Source organism: Mauremys mutica, chromosome 9 (genome assembly GCF_020497125.1).
Source record: "Mauremys mutica isolate MM-2020 ecotype Southern chromosome 9, ASM2049712v1, whole genome shotgun sequence".
Taxonomy (NCBI): domain Eukaryota; kingdom Metazoa; phylum Chordata; order Testudines; family Geoemydidae; genus Mauremys; species Mauremys mutica.
Genome location: NC_059080.1, coordinates 18,234,856 through 18,252,504, shown reverse-complemented (window position 1 = coordinate 18,252,504; position 17,649 = coordinate 18,234,856). Strand labels below are relative to the sequence as shown.

The 17,649-nt window shown below is 46.0% G+C and overlaps 1 protein-coding gene across 1 annotated transcript in view; it reads right to left on the bottom strand.

Moving 5' to 3' along the window:
* Positions 1-16,297, bottom strand: part of PAK3 (p21 (RAC1) activated kinase 3) — a 181,308-nt gene extending 165,011 nt beyond the window's left edge. The window contains exon 1 of the mRNA XM_045030768.1: positions 16,139-16,297. The gene's annotated coding sequence lies outside the window, so the exon portion shown is untranslated. The remainder of the gene's footprint in view (positions 1-16,138) is intronic.
* Between the last annotated feature and the right edge of the window lie 1,352 nt (positions 16,298-17,649).

Sequence of the window (17,649 nt, the reverse complement as noted above, 5' to 3'; positions counted from 1 at the left end):
GGTACTGTAAATATGTTCTGCATTCTGGAAACGGCTGAAGTGTTTGTCCTAATGGTTGGAGAAAGGACTCTCAGGTTATATTCCCAGCTCAGCCCTGATTCACTATTTGAACTTGGGCAAGTTATTTCCTTCAAATCCCTCCTTGAAATTCTTTGCCGTGATACCTACAACAAACAAAAAAGCTTGACAACAGCTAGGCCGCTTCTCTGCTGAGACCACTGCTTATCATACTAACCAATAGTGTCTTATTTCCTTGTACTTCCGATGTTTGTACTGACCTATTGTCTTTTGTCTTACGTTTGGATTGTAGGCTCTTCGAGGCATATGTATGGGGCACAATGGGGCTGCTCCATGACTAAAGCGCCTAGGTGTGACTGGAATAATACATAATAGCCACCCCTCAATTTAGCCATCTGTAAAATGGGATAGTAGTTCTCACATCTCAAAATGGGATTATACTTTTTATGACAGGGGTGTTATGAGGCTTAATTATCACCTAAAGTACCAAGATCCTTGCATGGAAGGAACTACTTTATAATTAAAGTCCCCTGAACTAATAAGTGCAAGCATAATTGTTGTTAGAAAAGGCTTTATTAAGTTACTCACGATTGAGAATTTAGCCATTTGATTTGCCAAGAAGATTGGATAAAGCTGATGATCGTGTCCTTTAAACCTCAACTGGTTTAACCAGCCTGCTCCCTTTGGCACTTCTAAAAATAATCATATCATATAATTTATTTATTAATTTTGATTCATATCAGAATATCCCTTCATTCCTCTGGGGGGCTTTTACAAAAGTTAAAACACACAGTAATCAAATAAATTCATCCTAGATAGAATGAAATGTCCTTTGTAGGACAAAGAGAGAAACATTTTCATAAAAACCAAGGAAGGCCCTTCACGAATTTGTTCAAACCAACTGCAGCTTGGAAGATGGCGCCTTTGTCTAAAATTGGTAGCTATCACATTTTACTGCATTATTAAAAGTGACAATTATCTCCGGGTTTGTACAATTAGAACTTCTGATATTACGGAAAATAACGAATGCACCACTACTGTTCTGGATGGCCTAACACTAATAAAGCAAACCTATTCTGAATGCCCAAGGCCAGGACCTCAGGGACAGCAGATGGTGCCCGGGATACCCATTCTCACATTAGCATAAGAAAAGCATTGAGTGGGTCACAGATTGCCTATAAGCAAGCTTTCTGTTGTCCACACAGTCTCTCGCCTTCTACCAAATGGGACAACAGCATTGTTTTGGTTTTTTTAATTTAGATAATCAGTGCTTCATTACATAGAGAGAGACCTCATTTCACAATCAAGTCAAGCAATACAGAAGCCCACTTCCTTTGTCACTAGTTGGGCTCTAAAAGCTCATCATTCAAATTCTAGGACACACAACAAAAGGAAATGAGCAGTGGTTGATAATATGCATTGAAACACTTAGGACCAAATGACCTCTGGATCTTAAATTAGATTTTTTTAATAGCCTCTAATTCTGTATGTAGTCAAATGCAGCTGCAATCACTTGCAAGCACAAATGGTACTGTTTAGATATCCAGCTACCTGACTGAACTCTCAATTCAGACTTGTCGAGATTCTATCATCTGGGGGCAGAATGCACGGCAGACACAAAAATAGAGTCCAGACTCAGGACTCTGAAAACTTGGGTGTGAAATCCTGACCCCCAACAGTCAATGGACAAATTCCCACTGACTTCAGAACGGCTAGAACTTCATTCTTGGCTCTCAATATTTCTCATCTAACTTTCTGCACTTTTCATGACTGACCACTTGGAGGCCCAGCAACACTGAACAAAGCAGCAAGCAAGTAAAAGCGTCACGGTGTCTCTCCCAGGAAGTCCCAGGGCTTGGCTACACTTACAAATTTGCAGCGCTGCAGCAGGGTGTGAAAACACACCCTCTCCAGCGCTGCAAATTGCGGCGCTGCAAAGCGCCAGTGTGGTCAAAGCCCCAGCGCTGCGAGCGCGGCTCCCAGCGCTGTCCGTTATTCCCCACAGGGAGGTGGAGTACGGACAGCGCTGGGAGAGCTCTCTCCCAGCGCTGGTGCTTTGACTACACTTAGCGCTTCAAAGCGCTGCCGTGGCAGCGCTACCGCGGCAGCGCTTTGAAGTGCTAAGTGTAGCCACAGCCCCAGAGTCCATGGTATCACATGCAATCTATCATGAGGTGTTTACATTTTTCGCTAGAGAGTTGACTTCCACATTTATTACTGTGAATCATGAAACTCAGGAGTAGAATCTGTTTCTGAAACAACCACCATCAGGATATTTTGCGCCCTAGGCGAAACTTCCACTTTGCGCCCTCCCACCCCACCCGCCGGAGCATCGCTTATTATAAACTTTAAAAAACTAATACAGTGAAATGACCTCTTACGCGGGGGTTAGGTTCTAAGGTCAGCGTGTAAGAGGAAAATCGCGTATAGTGAAAATTACCATAAAGTACAGTACACACAGTACACACTAGAACAGGGGTCCTCAGCCTACAGCACGCATGCCAAAGGTGCTACACGAGCCAATTTTTTTTAAAGGCAGGGTCCTGGCCGCTGCTGAGCCCGCTGCCAGCCTGGGGTTCCATTCGGTCAGCCAGTGTATACTGTAGTTTATGGTAATTTTCACTATACGTGATTTTCCTCTTACGCACTGACCTCAGACCCTAACCCCCGCATAAGATGTGACTCCACTGTAGTTTAAAAAAAAATTGGGGGCACCGCTTTTTGGTGCCAGGCCAGTTAGCCAGGGTTGAAATCACCGCTAAACTCAGCTCAGAGGTTTGTGTGTGTTGATGGGAGGGGGGTTATGGCAACACCCAAGTGAAAGCCCAGGTTAATCCTGCAGTGAAGACATACCCTCAAAGGGAAGGGAAAGGCATGGTTAACACACTCTGGATTTCCCCGTTCATCCTTGTTGCCTATTTTGTAACTTCTATGGCTTACTAATTTGAGATAATGTCAAAGAGGATTTTTAATTGGAAAGCATGAAGCCCTGTAAGTTTTGCATGGTGTAAACAACAGGAAAGCTCTATGCAGAGCAGATCAAAAGAGTTTACAAAACAAACCTACCTGATTTGATAACAGAAGTCCCAAGTTTAGTTTCCTATGATTCTGGGGGCGTGTCCACACTTGCAGCTCTGTAGCTGCACTGCTGTAAGTGCTTAGTGAAGACACTACATACAACCAGGAGAGCTTCTGTACTCCACCTCCCCAAGAGGTGGTAGCTATGTCGACAGGAGAAGCCCTCCCATTGACATAGCACCCTCTACAGTGGGAGTTTTGTCAGTATCACTGCATTGTTCAGCTGAGCGATTCAGTTACAGTAAGTTTGTAGGTTAGACCTGCGCTGAGGGTCATACTATTAGTTATTCACAAGTATTCCGAAAACCACCAGATATTTGTGAAAACTTTCATGGATCTAGAAAGTTAAGAGTTTTAACTGAAATACCATTAGTCTGAAAGGGTGGACCAGAAAGTGCTCTCTTTGTTAAATGCTGCCGGTTTCAAGGAATTTAAGTCATATTCTTAGAAAGCAGAGACAATTCCACAGGAATTAGGCCACCCCCCCCCACATTACAGAGAATGACTAGCAAACATTTAACGAATAACCCCTCTTCCAAAGATCATTCATCCCAAACTATTCTACAAATCCTTACAAAGACTTCTGAAGAAAACCAGGACTGGTTTGCAGGGCTGGCTCCAGACCCCAGCGCGCCAAGCGCGCGCTTGGGGCGGCGTCCCGCAGGAGGGCGGCAGGCGGCTCCAGTGGACCTCCCGCAGGCATGCGGAGGGTCCGCTGGTCCTGCGGCTCCGGTGGACCTCCCGCAGACGTGCCTGCGGAGGGTCCGCTGGTCCTGCAGCTCCGGTGGAGCATCCACAGGCATGCCTACGGGAGGTCCACTGGAGCCGTGGGACCAGCGGACCCTCCGCAGGCACGTCTGTGGGAGGTCCACCGGAGCCACGGGACCGGCGACCGCCAGAGCACCCCCCGGGGCATGCCGCCGTGCTTGGGGCAGCGCAAATCCTAGAGCCGCCCCTGCTGGTTTGTGAAGGATAAGCAAGCAAACAAACATACAGTACCAGTTGGCATCTTCATCAAAAAGTGTCCATGTCTGCCTCCAAGACAAAAAGCACATGCAGCATCTTGCAAACTTCCTTCTTTCCCAAAAGCACCTGCTTGAGAAGGAGCGCCATGCAGCAATGGAAATCAAAAAGCTATTTCAGAAGAGATGTTGCCAAAATAAAAATCTTATTTTTTTTATTGCGCCTTCATCTCTACGGCAATTAAAACATTTTAGCATAGTAAGACAGAAGGAGTTTTAAGGGTGACTTTTGAAAGGTACACAGAGCAGTGAGAAGCCCAGCTCCCAAAACCAACTTGGGCAGTGACATGCAGCCAGTTGGTTTCACTTCCAGATTGGGTTTTGAATGCTGCAGTGCCAGGGGATGCTTCAGTCCCTCTAGAACCCATATTCAGAGACATTTTTGACTTAAAAAGAAAATATCTCATGAAAACAAATTATATTCACATTCGGGTCAGTCAAATGCCCTTTAAGACGAAGCCAAAATAAGGGCCTGAGATCTCACCCCTTCACAGAGCTGTCCCCAGACTGTAACACAGCAGGGAGGGGACGGGCAGGGGTGATTCCCACCTCTCTCTCCATCCAGTACACAGAATGAATGCCTGTTTCCACCACCAAGCTCGAGGGGCAAGCAGGAGTTCCAGGCAATCCACACAGAGGCCTTATATTCCTCCCCGCCCCATCCCAATCCGGCTCCTAAGCAGAGCAGTTCTGCTGATAGAGCATTATTGACCCAAAAGGGTCACCCTAGGAATCCCCTATGACAGGAGCACCCACAGCATATGACAGACAGTAGCACTAAAATTCTGCATTGTTTGAAGGGGCTGGTGCTCCCACTCTCTCTCTTTCCAGCTCAATAATCCCCAGCCTTGTTGCGTTCCAAGGAAGGGGACTCCCGTGCCATGGATACAGACTGGGGTCTTCCTGGGACAATAAGGCCCTAAATTCTTGTTTGCCTAAACCATTGACACCTTACTTTTAAACAAAACCCTGACAAAGCTAGTGAAGGAAAGTCACTCAATACCACGCACAGTCCCAGCCACAGCTGATAGCAAGGCAGCTGAGAGTAACATATTTATGCACAACAGAAACTGGCACAAGGGGCAGAGGAAAATCTTTTGTTGTTGCTGCTGCTCATGTAACACAGTTGTCGTTCTCTAAAGCCAATGTACTAATTGCCAACTAACAGTCGTCTCAGCAGTTTAACTCTAGCAAATACAAACAATATTTCAGCATTACTAGAAAATGCAAGAGGCCCCATCTGAGCAGTGAGAACACTAACTTTCTCTGCCTCTTGTTTAGTGTTCATTTCCCTTAGACTCATAAAATCATAGGACTGGAAAGGACCTCGAGAGGTCGTCTAGTCCAGTCCCCTGCACGCAAGGCAGGACTAAGTATTATCTAGACCATCCCTGACAGGTGTTCATCATTGGAGATTAAGAGCAGGTTAGATAGAGATTCCACAACCTCCCTAGGCAATTTATTCCAGTGTGTAACTACCTTGACAGTTAGGAAGTTTTTCCTAATGTCCAACCTAAACTGCTCTTTCTTCAATTTAAGCCCATTGCTTCTTGTCTTATCCTCAGAGGCTAACGAGAACAATTTTTCATCCTCCTCTTTGGAACAACCGTTTATGTATTTGAAAACTGTTATCATGTTCCTCCTCAGTCTTCTCTTCACCAGACTAAACAAATGCAATTTTTTCACTCTTCCCTCATAGGTCATGTTTTCTAGACCTTTAATCATTTTCGTTGCTTTTCTCTGGACTTTCTCCAATTTATCCACATCATTCCTGAAATGTGGCGCCCAGACCTGGACACAGTACTCCAGTTGAGACCTAATCAGCACGGAGCAGAATGGAAGAATTACTTCTCGTGTCTTGCTTACAAAATTCCTGCTAAAACATCCCAGAATGATGCTTCCCTTTTTTTTTTTTTTTTGCAACAGCGTTACACAGCGGACTCATATTTAACTTGTGATACATTTTAACCGCCAGATCCCTTTCCATAGTACTCCTTCCTAGGCAGTGACTCTCCTAACCTAGTAGTTGAAAAGTACTAATTCACCAAAACCAGCCTGGTACGGGTGGAAGTTTCTGAATATACTTGAAAATGTTTCAGCCAGTGAGATTGGTGTAGCATCACTGAATTACAAGAACCATTATCTTAGTGAGGGGTCTAGAGAGACAGACACATGATTTTATGGTTAAACAGGATGGAGAGGAAACCAGGTTTCTGGGTTCTAACCCTGATTTCCTATGTGACCTTGAGCAAGTCACTTAGGGCCCAATTTTCTGAGACACTCAGCATCCAGCACTCCCATTGACTTTAACTGGCACTCAGCATCTCCTTCCAATCAATTGCCTCCAGGCTTGGGGCTTTAAGAAAAAAAACTCGAAATATCATTAGAGTTGGCAATACTGCAAATGGAACATAGCCCATACAAAAGACACGCGTCAACTCTCAGCACTATTCATCAGGCAGGAATTGTAACTATGGCAGCACACAGCGGCCATGCCTTGAGATACTACCTATAGGAAAAATACCACTACGTCAGTGGTGGGTGTCTCTGTGAGGGTGATTCCAGAAGACAAAGGTTCTGTTAGTGCACCTCTCCAGAGCGATGGTCACATTTTGCAGTAAGCGAAGTGCCATCCAATCATGTCAATACTAAGACTTTTCACATTCATTCGAGGCATAAATAGGAGGAAGATCGCTACAAAGATAATTATAAAATGTCACATTTATAAGATCTTCCAGCGCATGCATGCTGTAGAGCTCCAGGAATAGAAGTGTGACAATGTACATTTTTTTTAAATAAAAATTTGGACCAGCTCTAATATCAAGTCTATTCTTCCCTGATTGTGTTAGAAGACCAGCTGGGTGGTCTACTAAAGAATGTTTATTATGCACTACATCATAGCTGAAAGAGTGGGGGGTGTTCAAGTTTTAACAAAGGCACCCTTTCTTGATTATTTTTGTTATTGGCGTTAAATATTAAAAAACAAATATAAGGTAGAGACTAGTATGGGGGACAGATTGTTCTACATCCACCTCTTAAAGGGTTTTTATACTTTCCTGTGAATCACTTGGTGCTGGCCACTATTGGAGACAGGACACTGGACTAGATGGACCTCCATTCTGCTCTGATCCAGTATGGAAATGTTTATGTTTGACTTAAAAAACAACAACACTACAGCAACTGCCAGGCAGTGGGTCAGTTTACCCATCTAACCTCTCGTCTTATTATAGAAGATAGAGGGTTTGATTATTGCCCTCTCCGCACTTCTGCATAAATTAGCCATAGAGGACTAGTCAGAAATTATTACTGAAAATTCAATCATCATGCTCAGGTCAAGGTTCATGGACCTGCCAAGGCTTTTGGAAAAGGTTTCATTAACAAAACAGGAATCGCCCTTAATATCGGGAAGGAGCAAAGACTTGCTGGAGGGGGAGGGGAGGAATTTAATCCCCCAACTTCTCAGTCTCAGGGTTTAATTTATATATTTACAAAGGGACATTATCCAGTAACTTAGGCTACATATTATACATTATTTTCAAAGCTGTTTCTTCATTACCTTAATTTGTCTAACGGATTAGGCATTTCCTTGGATACACTTTGATTGTAAACTCTTTGGGGCACAGACCATCTTATCATTCTGTGTTTGTACAGCACCTTGCACAATGTGGTCCCGGTCCATGACTAGGGCTCCTTGGCCCTACCACAGCACAAATAATAATGGACCATACTCACATCCACAAACTGAATCCTGCTGGGGCAGCTGCTCTAAAGGGTGGATTCAGTGCTAGGAGAGCAGCTTTAAATGGCCAGGGCTTCATGGAAACTCAGCACTTCTCCTCTCCAGGGCTGTACTATGGTCAGCAGTCCATTCCATTAACATATATTCCAAGCCAGGATTTAGGGAGCCCCTCTGTGATTGGACTGGACAGCTCAGGCTGTGTTGAGGCACTGTCTGCAGGGGTTTATAGCACCAGTGTAGCTGACCCAGTCTAAGCCTCTCATATCAGACTCTGTTAAGCCCACATCAGTATAAGTCACCAGTTACACTGGTGCAGCATATCTGCACTAGGGATTTGCACTGGTGCAGTCACATTGCGGTAGCTACACCAATGCTAAAAACCCAGTGTAGAGAAGACTTTAGTCCAGAGCCAGGGAGCACTACGAGGTCTGCCTGTTTCCTGTAGCCTGAATAAAGGGTCAGCTTATATTCATTCTATCAGAATCAGGTCTGTTCTCTACCACTAGGGACACTATAGAGTTCATTGACTTTCTGTGCTGCATGGATGGGATGGCAATAAGGGTACATCTACCCAGCAAATGAAGGTGTGATTGATTGTAGCATGGGTCGGTATACCCATGCTAGCTTTAAGACAGCTATCACAAGTAACATTAGTAGTGAAGATGCAGCAACACAGGAGTCAGTGCAGGCTAAGCACCCCAGTACGACCCCTGGGGGACTCTGAGAACATATTCGCGTTGCTAGCCTGCACCAGGATCTTGCCTTTGCATCTTCACTGCTATTGTTACCTGCATTAACTGGATTCAATCTAGTGTGGCTTCACCTCTCCAGGCTACAATTACATCTTATATTCAGTGTAGATGTACGTTAATCCTCTGACAGAGCTGGGTTGCAACTAACTCATAGCACCACTTTCCCGCCCCTTCCTACGGGCTTTCTGCTACTGGGGACCCACAACTATTGAGCCTGATTGGTCTTTAAAAAAAAATCATTTCCACCCTGAATAATTGCACAAAAATACATTTGGAGTTTTGCATGAAGGTTCAAACATAAACCAAGATTTGCAGACCCAGGATCCTGGATTAATATATGATCCTCAGGCTTACTTGTACTGTAGGAAAGACATCAGGAGCTGCAAGAACAGCAGAGCCCAAGGGACCAATATTTAAATAAGCAGGATACAGTGAAACGTATATTTACCGACAGACCGACTTAAACAAGATGTGCAAAGTGCAGGACCTAAATTACCTGACCTGGCACCTCTGATCGATACTTCAACATTGCATCACCCTCATTCTAGTATAACCCAAAAGTAGAGATGGCTGGAAGTTTTCCAGCAGAATGTTTTTCTGTTGGAAAATGCCATTTAGTTGAAATCAAAAAAATTCAGAGAATGAAGTTGATTCTGATGAAATTTCATTTAAAAAAAAAAAGATCAGAACGGACCATTCCAAAAAGGTCAAAATGGAATTAAAAATGTTGGGATTTCCTGCAGAATGGAAATTCCCAATTTGACCAGCTTGACTAAGAATCATAGGAATTAAATCAGGACCAAGCCTTATTAGCTAAATATGTAAAAGCAGCAAAGAATCCTGTGGCACCTTATAGACTAACAGACGTTTTGCAGCATGAGCTTTCGTGGGTGAATACCCACTTCTTCAGATGCAAGTGGGTATTCACCCACGAAAGCTCATGCTGCAAAACGTCTGTTACTCTATAAGGTGCCACAGGATTCTTTGCTGCTTTTACAGATCCAGACTAACACGACTACCCCTCTGATAGCTAAATATGAATGTTCAATATTTACTGGGAAATCACAGTGTAAGGTTATTAATTTTTTGACTAATCTAAGAAGCCTATGGAAATAGGGAATAACAAGTGGTACTTTTGAAGCTGTAGAAAGCTCACTCACACTGCTCATGCATTATATTATTACAAACAGGAGCGAGGGGTCTTCTGGGTAAGGCACTTAACTGGGACCCAGGAGAACTGGGTTCAATTTCTAGCTCTGCAACAGATTCCCGCTATGACCTTTGGCTAGTCACAATCTCTCTGATCCTCAGTTCTCCATCTGTAAAATGGGGATACTACTACTTCCTTTTTACCACCCTTTGCGTGTCTTGTTTTAGGCCTGATATTGCAATTCATAGTCAAGGATGGTCTGCTGCACATATGGGGAGTCTCCTAGAAGTCAGCACCCATGCTGTCATTGGAGAATCAGAGTTCTCAGTATAAGTTCTTGACTGTCAGGGACTGTCTCTTATTAGATATATGTACAGTGCCTAGCACAATGGGCCCCAATCTTGGCTGGGGCCCCTACGTGCTACTAAAATACAAATCATAATTGTACTTAATCTGGACTTTCTTCAGCAAGGTATGGATCAGCTATCAGCCCATCAAGCTGTTCAGATCCAGCTTGCTTCCGCTTCCACAAAGTTAGACTCCCCGTCCCCATTAACATTTACAAACATTAACCCCAAAACCACCAATAATTCCATCCTCATTCTCGCAACAAAACCAGAATGAGTTTAAATTACCAACAAGGTGAAATAAAATGCATGAGCAAAGAGCCAATACTCAGCAAGAAAACAGACAGAACTGCCCCAGCAAAACACCTGAGATGTTTAGCTTCACTACCAGTGTCTCAAATGTTCCCCCGTCAGTGCACTCAGAGTCGAAACCCACTCAGGGAACTACCATGTATAGCCTGGTGTGCTCTTGACAAACTGTGGTCCCGTAGCCAGAGACAACGGTTAGATTAAGAACCCCCAGCAGTGACAAAACTTCTGGATGTTGATGCAATGGAGCAAGATTTACAAGGAAAATGATCAAGAGTAAAACAAAGAAATAAAAATGAAAGGACCTTACAGGGAACCTAGCCCCATTTGAGGGGTTAAGCCTTTCACTAGGTCAACAGCCCCCAGAGTGCTATTAATTCTACACAGAATTGGGAGACTCATGGTTTTATATCTGTGTTTTAGAATAGTTAAAAGTAGTTTATCTGCATAATTTAAGGTGATGTTTATTGATGCCGTGGGGTATTTTAGGGACAATACTGTCTCTGCAGAACATTACCACCCAGCTGTTCTGCCAGCTAGTGACAATCTGTTTAAAAATACCAGGGAGCATGAAGTCTGTAGTCTGTAAGCACGTGTGTGTAGTCCAAAACCTCTGTGAAAATAACCTTCAGGAATGGCAATTCTCCAGGAGCACAGTTTGAGCCAGCTAAGATATGAAAAAACAATCAAGGCAGCTAGGTAGCTAGATATCAGATTTAATGTATGCTGCTAGCATAGATAAATATTCAGATTTAATTTGGTTATAGAGATCAAACCCCCTTTAAAAATGTGTTCACGTTGTGCAAATAACATTTGATTCTTTTATTTTAATTTTTGCTCTCCTAGCTTGTACACAATGAGCTGGGATATATTTGCAATGCTCTGGCTGACTGAAGCTATTTTTTATATATTCATATCTCTGCAGTCAGAAAACCAGATGCAAAAAAGTTTCACCCCATGCTTTCTGTTAGGCTGTGGAAGCTATTGCTACACCATACAGAAGTGGAGGTTACAAACCCCTTGTATCATTTGACTGTACACTGTTTACCTGTTGTTGCATTTCACCCCAGTGGTGGCAGCATTTCAGTAGTGGGTAAAGTGATTTCAGTGCGATGTGCCAATTACTTTGGCCTTCTCTGTGATAAATGACAATGTAAACGTAAGAGATTATTACCATTATTACTATCAACCCTGAAGGCTACTCTGTGTCAAGGAGAAAGTTTCAGTTATATAAATTCCAATCTCCCAGTTTATTGCCACTGACACTGAGTGATTACATCATTAGCAAGCCTTAGTTTATACAAAACCCATTGTTGACTCAAACAACCGAGTTACAACATGATTAAAAGGTAAAGGCAAGACTTAACCAAGCCCCATAAACCATTGGACACAAGGCTCTCCACTGAGGGAGAGACACCCCCAAAATAAGGATACGCTTGGTAAATAAAGTTAGGCTTAGTGTGGACTTGATTCCACTGGCACAAAGACTAGGCCGATGTGACTGGCAGGGATGGTCTTGACAATACTAGCCCTGCCTCAGTGCAGGGGACTGGACTAGATGATCTATCGAGGTCCCTTCCAGTTCTACATTTCTATGGTTAAGTCCTGTCCACACTACAAATTCTAATCAAGCTGTAAGCAGATCTGAACCATACTGAACCTAGGCCTCCTCACTCAGTTACAGGGCCCGATACTCCTCTCCTCTCTAGATTCCGCTTGGAGCTGGTCATTTATAAAAACAGATACTACATTTTCTTCTGAAGCCATGGGCTGCGCATTAAAAGAGCCAAGGCAAGAGCTCCACTCCCAATCCTCTTTCCCTGGATACCCAGTCACCGCTCAGACCCCCTAACAGCAAAACACAGGCTCACTTTAAATGGCAGATTGCTCTGATGTGAGCCACTATGTGACAACTTCTGTAGGCTCAATGTGGGCTTGAGATTGGCTGGCAAGAGCCGTAGGAAGAGCAGCTGATCATAGCAGCAGTCAGGGGCGGCTCTAGCCATTTCGCCGCCCCAAGCACGGCCGCACGCCGCAGGGGGCGCTCTGCCAGTCGCCAGTCCCGCGGCTCCGGTGGACCTCCCGCAGGCGTGCCTGCGGATGCTCCACCAAAGCCGCGGGACCAGCGGACCCTCCGCAGGCATGCCTGCGGGATGTCCACCGGAGCCACCCGCCGCCCTCCCGGCGACCGGCAGAGCGCCCCCCACGGCATGCCGCCCCAAGCACGTGCTTGGCGTGCTGGGGCCTGGAGCTGCCCCTGGCAGCAGTAGTATTAAAGGCAGTGCTCAGTGCACAGCATGAATACTTGCAGAAGAGGGAGTAAACCGCCTGTTAACAGAATCCTGCTGAACAGGGAGAGATGGCAAACACCACTAGGGACAGAAAAATAACATTAAAAGGGACTAGAGAGATTAGCAATACAAGCAGAAAACAACAAAATGTGTTTCAGCTCAGGAAAATGCAAGTTATCACCACTAGAGAATCCCATTTCAGCATATTCTACCCAGTCCCATATTATACCAACTTCTAGGTTTCCCAACATAGATTCTTAACCAGTATCGCACTAAAGATCAACACTATAATCAACCTCACACAAGCATCAGTGCTTTCCCTGGATACATCAGCTCAGGAAAAGTTCTTCAAGAAAGAAAGAAAGAAAGAAAGAAAGAAAGAAAGAAAGAAAGAAAGAAAGAAAGAAAGAAAGAAAGAAAGAAAGAAAGAAAGAAAGAAAGAAAGAAAGAAAGAAAGAAAGAAAGAAAGAAAGAAAGAAAGAAAGAAAGAATCTTCCCTTTCTCCAGAACTCAGTAGTAAAATGGGAGGTGTGCTTTACAGACCATTCTTAAAGCTCTACAATCAGGTTCCCGCAGCACCAGTTTGGCAGTAGGGTGAGCTACAAATGTTGAACGTCTAACAATAGTCATTTTAGTCTGTTTTAGAAATAAAGCAGGACCCTGTGCGTATGGTATAGAGCTTGAACTCGTAAACTATCTTCAAGACAACTTCATAGTTTCCTGAGGGATATGAGTAAGATTGAGTAACTGGTTGAAAACTTCCTGCTTGCGCCATCTCACTGCTCCCAAAATTATTTCCTCTATCCCACTGTTAAAACAAAATACCCTGTTGTATGCCATTACCGATTCCCCTGGTATGTCACTGATCAGTGTGACTTTATGAGAGGCCTGGCTGTTGCTCAGTAATGGAACAGCAGGCAGAGGAAAATTTTCTGGCTTAAAAACTGGATTAAGTTCCAGTGCCCTGTTTTTTCATTTTGAATAAGTAGGTATGTTGGACCACAGAAATGCAACTGCAGAATTCCTTTGCTTTCCCTGTTCTGTGTGTCTCAACAGATTAGAGACTGATGAGCTTTCTTCTTTTTTGACTATGGTTCTTGACAACAGCTAGAGTGACCATAGTTCCCAAAGGGAAATCGGGACACCACACAGGGCTGACCCAAGCCTCCCACCCCAGCTGCTCTCCAGAGCCCCCCGGCGGCTTGGTGGAACCCTGTTGCCCCCCCCGGTCACTCAAATCCCACCAGCCTCCCCACATGCTGGAACCCTGCCTGCCCCCCTGTGCGGGGCTGACATCTCCACTTCCCCACCCCCACAAGTTCCTCTGACCACGCTGCACCTCACTTTTTTTTACCAAAAAAGTCGGGACGGACGGGACAGGGCTTAAAAAAGGGACTGTCCTAGTCAAAATTGGACATTAAGTGGTCACCCTAGCCGCCACATCTTCACTCGGTAAGAAGCTGGTGGAGATCCACATTAAAGTTAACGTAAGTGGAAGGAAACATGAGTCTATGGGATGGCATTGGACTCACAATCAGGAAATCTGGGGTCACTTCTCAGCTCGGTAACAGACTTCCTGTACAACTTAAGGCAAGTTATTTCATCTACCTGTTCCTTGGCTACCCACTTAAGTAATAATAAAGTGAGTAGATTTTCTACAAGATTTTATTCCAAGCAAAGTCCAATGCACATAAGATCCGGTTACCAGTGTGTTAGTCTAACACAAAGGACACTCGATTCTAAGTGTTCAAGTCTCTCAGCCATAATAAACAAATAGAAGCAGCAACGGAAGAGAGATTCAAATACAATCAGCCCCTTTTTAATCCAAAATTAAGAAATGGTCGTAAGCTTTCCTCCTCAAAAGGTTAAAGCAATAGCTGTGCTAACCCACCTGATCTACACCCGTGATTACATCAGCCAGTACATTGGTCCCTTCGGTTAAGATAAGCTCATCCCAAGCTGGATCCTTGTATGAACCTGACAATCTTGCTCAGATAAGAAATTGTCAGCCCTGCTGGCAAGGTGAGCAATTTCAGCCTTAGTAAGATTTCCACTAGGCACCACATGAGAGTGGGGGAGGGTACGTCATTAGATCACTTGCTGCTGGAAAAAGGGAGAAGAATTTTTCTGCCCCAGACCCATTAAGTCTGTACTGTGCATCAGCTCCTAAGCATATGCGATTTTCCTGCATGAAGCCTAAGGTGATCTCCCTGTTCCCTGCTTACATCCGAAGAAGTGGGTATTCACCCACGAAAGCTCATGCTGCAAAACGTCTGTTAGTCTATAAGGTGCCACAGGATTCTTTGCTGCTTCTACAGAACCAGACTAACACGGCTACCCCTCTGATACTATCCCTGCTCACTATCACCACTGGCCATCATTGTGGCCAGAGCAGGAAATACAGTCTTTGGGTTTCCTCTTTTTAAAAGAAATTAGGGTAAATACAGTAACAAGAGTAAACTGCCTGCTCCCAATACAGTCAATGGCAAGGCTCCCCTTTACTTCAGTGGTGCAGCATGGGGCCCATAGTTTTAGTTTCTACTTGTTTCCGCTAAACAAGTTAATCATGATCTCTGTACATGACATGGCTCTTACATGCTGTTCATCATCTTAAACCACTACTTTAGTAATGTTAGATTAAGATACTGTATTTTTGCCTGACCTGAAAAATAAAACATTTTTTTTAAATTGCTGGTAACACAGAGAGAGTTTTAGGTTGTGAGTGGGTTTAAAAGAAACCCATTAAAATTATTCTCTTCCTGAGACTCTGAAAGTGACTAATACAATAGAATCACAATGAGCCTTGCGTGTCTAGTTGTAAAAAATATAACTGAAGGTATCAAAAAATCGGGGAATTTCCATCTATCCAAAATAATTATTATTCTCAAAATGTTGGTAGAACAGGTAAAGCCCAGACGACAGCCGTGTGCATGCAGTGTCCTCTGACACAGGATTAAACAACCTGGCCCACAGGTATATTCTAAGAAGCACGGATAGCGGTTGCTCTCCATCCCCCCTTCAGCACTCAGTCCAGTTACACTGCTTATTTAAGTGCCTTCAGTCTGTGTACACACACACCCGTCTAGTCCTCCTCACACAAGTGCAGACACCGCCAGCAGAGAGGCGCACGCAAGAACATTTTTCACACTGACACTGCTCCCTGGAGTCTCAGACTAACCAGGTCCGGCAAAATATGGAGAGAGAGAGAGAGAGAGAGAGAGAGAGACAGGCTTGTCCCCCTCCGCTGAAACTGACAAGGAGAGTTTTGCAATTGACAAGTGATGAAACTGACCGGTTGCTACCCCGACTCCCTCCCCTCACTGCCGCATCAGATCTACTCCCTGGCTTTGTTTTAAACGAGCTGCCTTTCTTTTCCACCCCAGACGGAGCTCTGCAGGGCAAGCTGGCAAGGCAACAAAGCAAATGACAGACCTTCTCGCTCGCCTCTTCTGTGCTGGGGAGGGAGCGTTTCCTCTCCCTGGCTTTGCCTGTCGCCGCTTGGCAGGAGGCGGCGAGCAGCACAGACGCTTCCTCAGGGATGCTCCAGTTTCTTTGCTGGCTCTCTCTTGAGGCGTTGCAGGATCTCTGAGGGCTCATCCGCTCCCCATTGCTCGGGCCGGTGGGATTCTTTATTTAAAAAAAATTATCTATATTATTATTATAATATATTCTGGGGGCTTGTGGTTCCTGCAACCAGGCGGAAGTGAAACCCTTCCCCCTCCCTCCTTCCTCTGAGCTCAGCCCAGCGGAGAGGCGAGAAGGGGTAATTCCCAGTCCCCGCGCCGAAGGGCAGGCGAGCGGGAGTGGGGATCTGGGGGGGTTAAAGCTGCACACGGGGCGGGGGGCACATGAGATTGCAGGGTGTTGCCTGCAGACAGGGCGCTACGGAAGCAGCAGCGCCTCGGGCGTTATTCACGGGAGCCCCTTCCAAGGCAGCCAGGCACGTGTCCCCCGCTCCGCCAGGGGCCTGCAGCGTCCCGCTCCGCTCCCGCCTCCTTCGGCGGCGTGTGGCCGGCTGCACTGAAGCCCCTGAGCCGAGCCCCCTGCAAGGGGGGATGTTCCTCTGCCGCTTTCAGTCCATCCAGCGCCTTGCACCTCCGCCCCAGACCCCATCCCCGGTGCCCCAGGCGGGGGGGGGAGAAGGGACTGTCGATCTATTCCCCCGCCCCGCCCTGCCCTGGGTAAAGTATCCCCAAGGGAATGGGGGGGGGGACTTGGGGCTCTTTTCGCACCCCCCGCTGCCTGCGGGCTGAGCTCCCAGCGTGAGTGGGCAGGGGAGGGCGGTTTCCCTTCTCCGCCCCATCCAGGACGGAGGGCCCCGTTTCTTCCCCCGGGGGCTCCCGCTGCAGCCCGCCGGGCGAAGAGCAGGCCCCGCCCCGCGGAGCAGGTGCACAGCGCAGCTGCCGCGCCGCGGCTGCCTGTTGGCAGGGCCAGGGAGGCGCAGCTGGACGCCGCGATCAGCGGCTCCTGGCGGCTGCTCACGCAGCGGGGCCTGGCGAATCTCAGCCAGACAGCGGGATTCCCCCAGCCGCAGCCGGCTCTGCAGCATAAAGGAGCGGCCCGGCGGCGAGGCACCGAGCTGGAAGCACAGACAGGCGATCAGGAGGCTGCAAACGCTTCCCGGCTGCTTAACTGCGCTCTGGGGTGTCCCGCTGCCCCCGCTCCGAGCAAAGTGAAGAGCCCGATTAGGACTTTAAAGCTCAGGAGACCCCTGTGACTAGGTATTTAAACAACAAGTGGAGATTGTCGTTAGCTGTTTGACAACGGTCAGTCCCTTTCTCTTATGTCCTGGAGATATTCTCTCGTACAAGTAGGCTGGGTGACAGGCTGTTAGAGAGGGGAAACACACGTGTGTGTGTGTGTGTGTGTGTGTGTGTGTGTGTGTGTGTGTGTGTGTAACTGAGAGAATCATTGATAGGAAGGGCAATTTTCAAACAATTCAT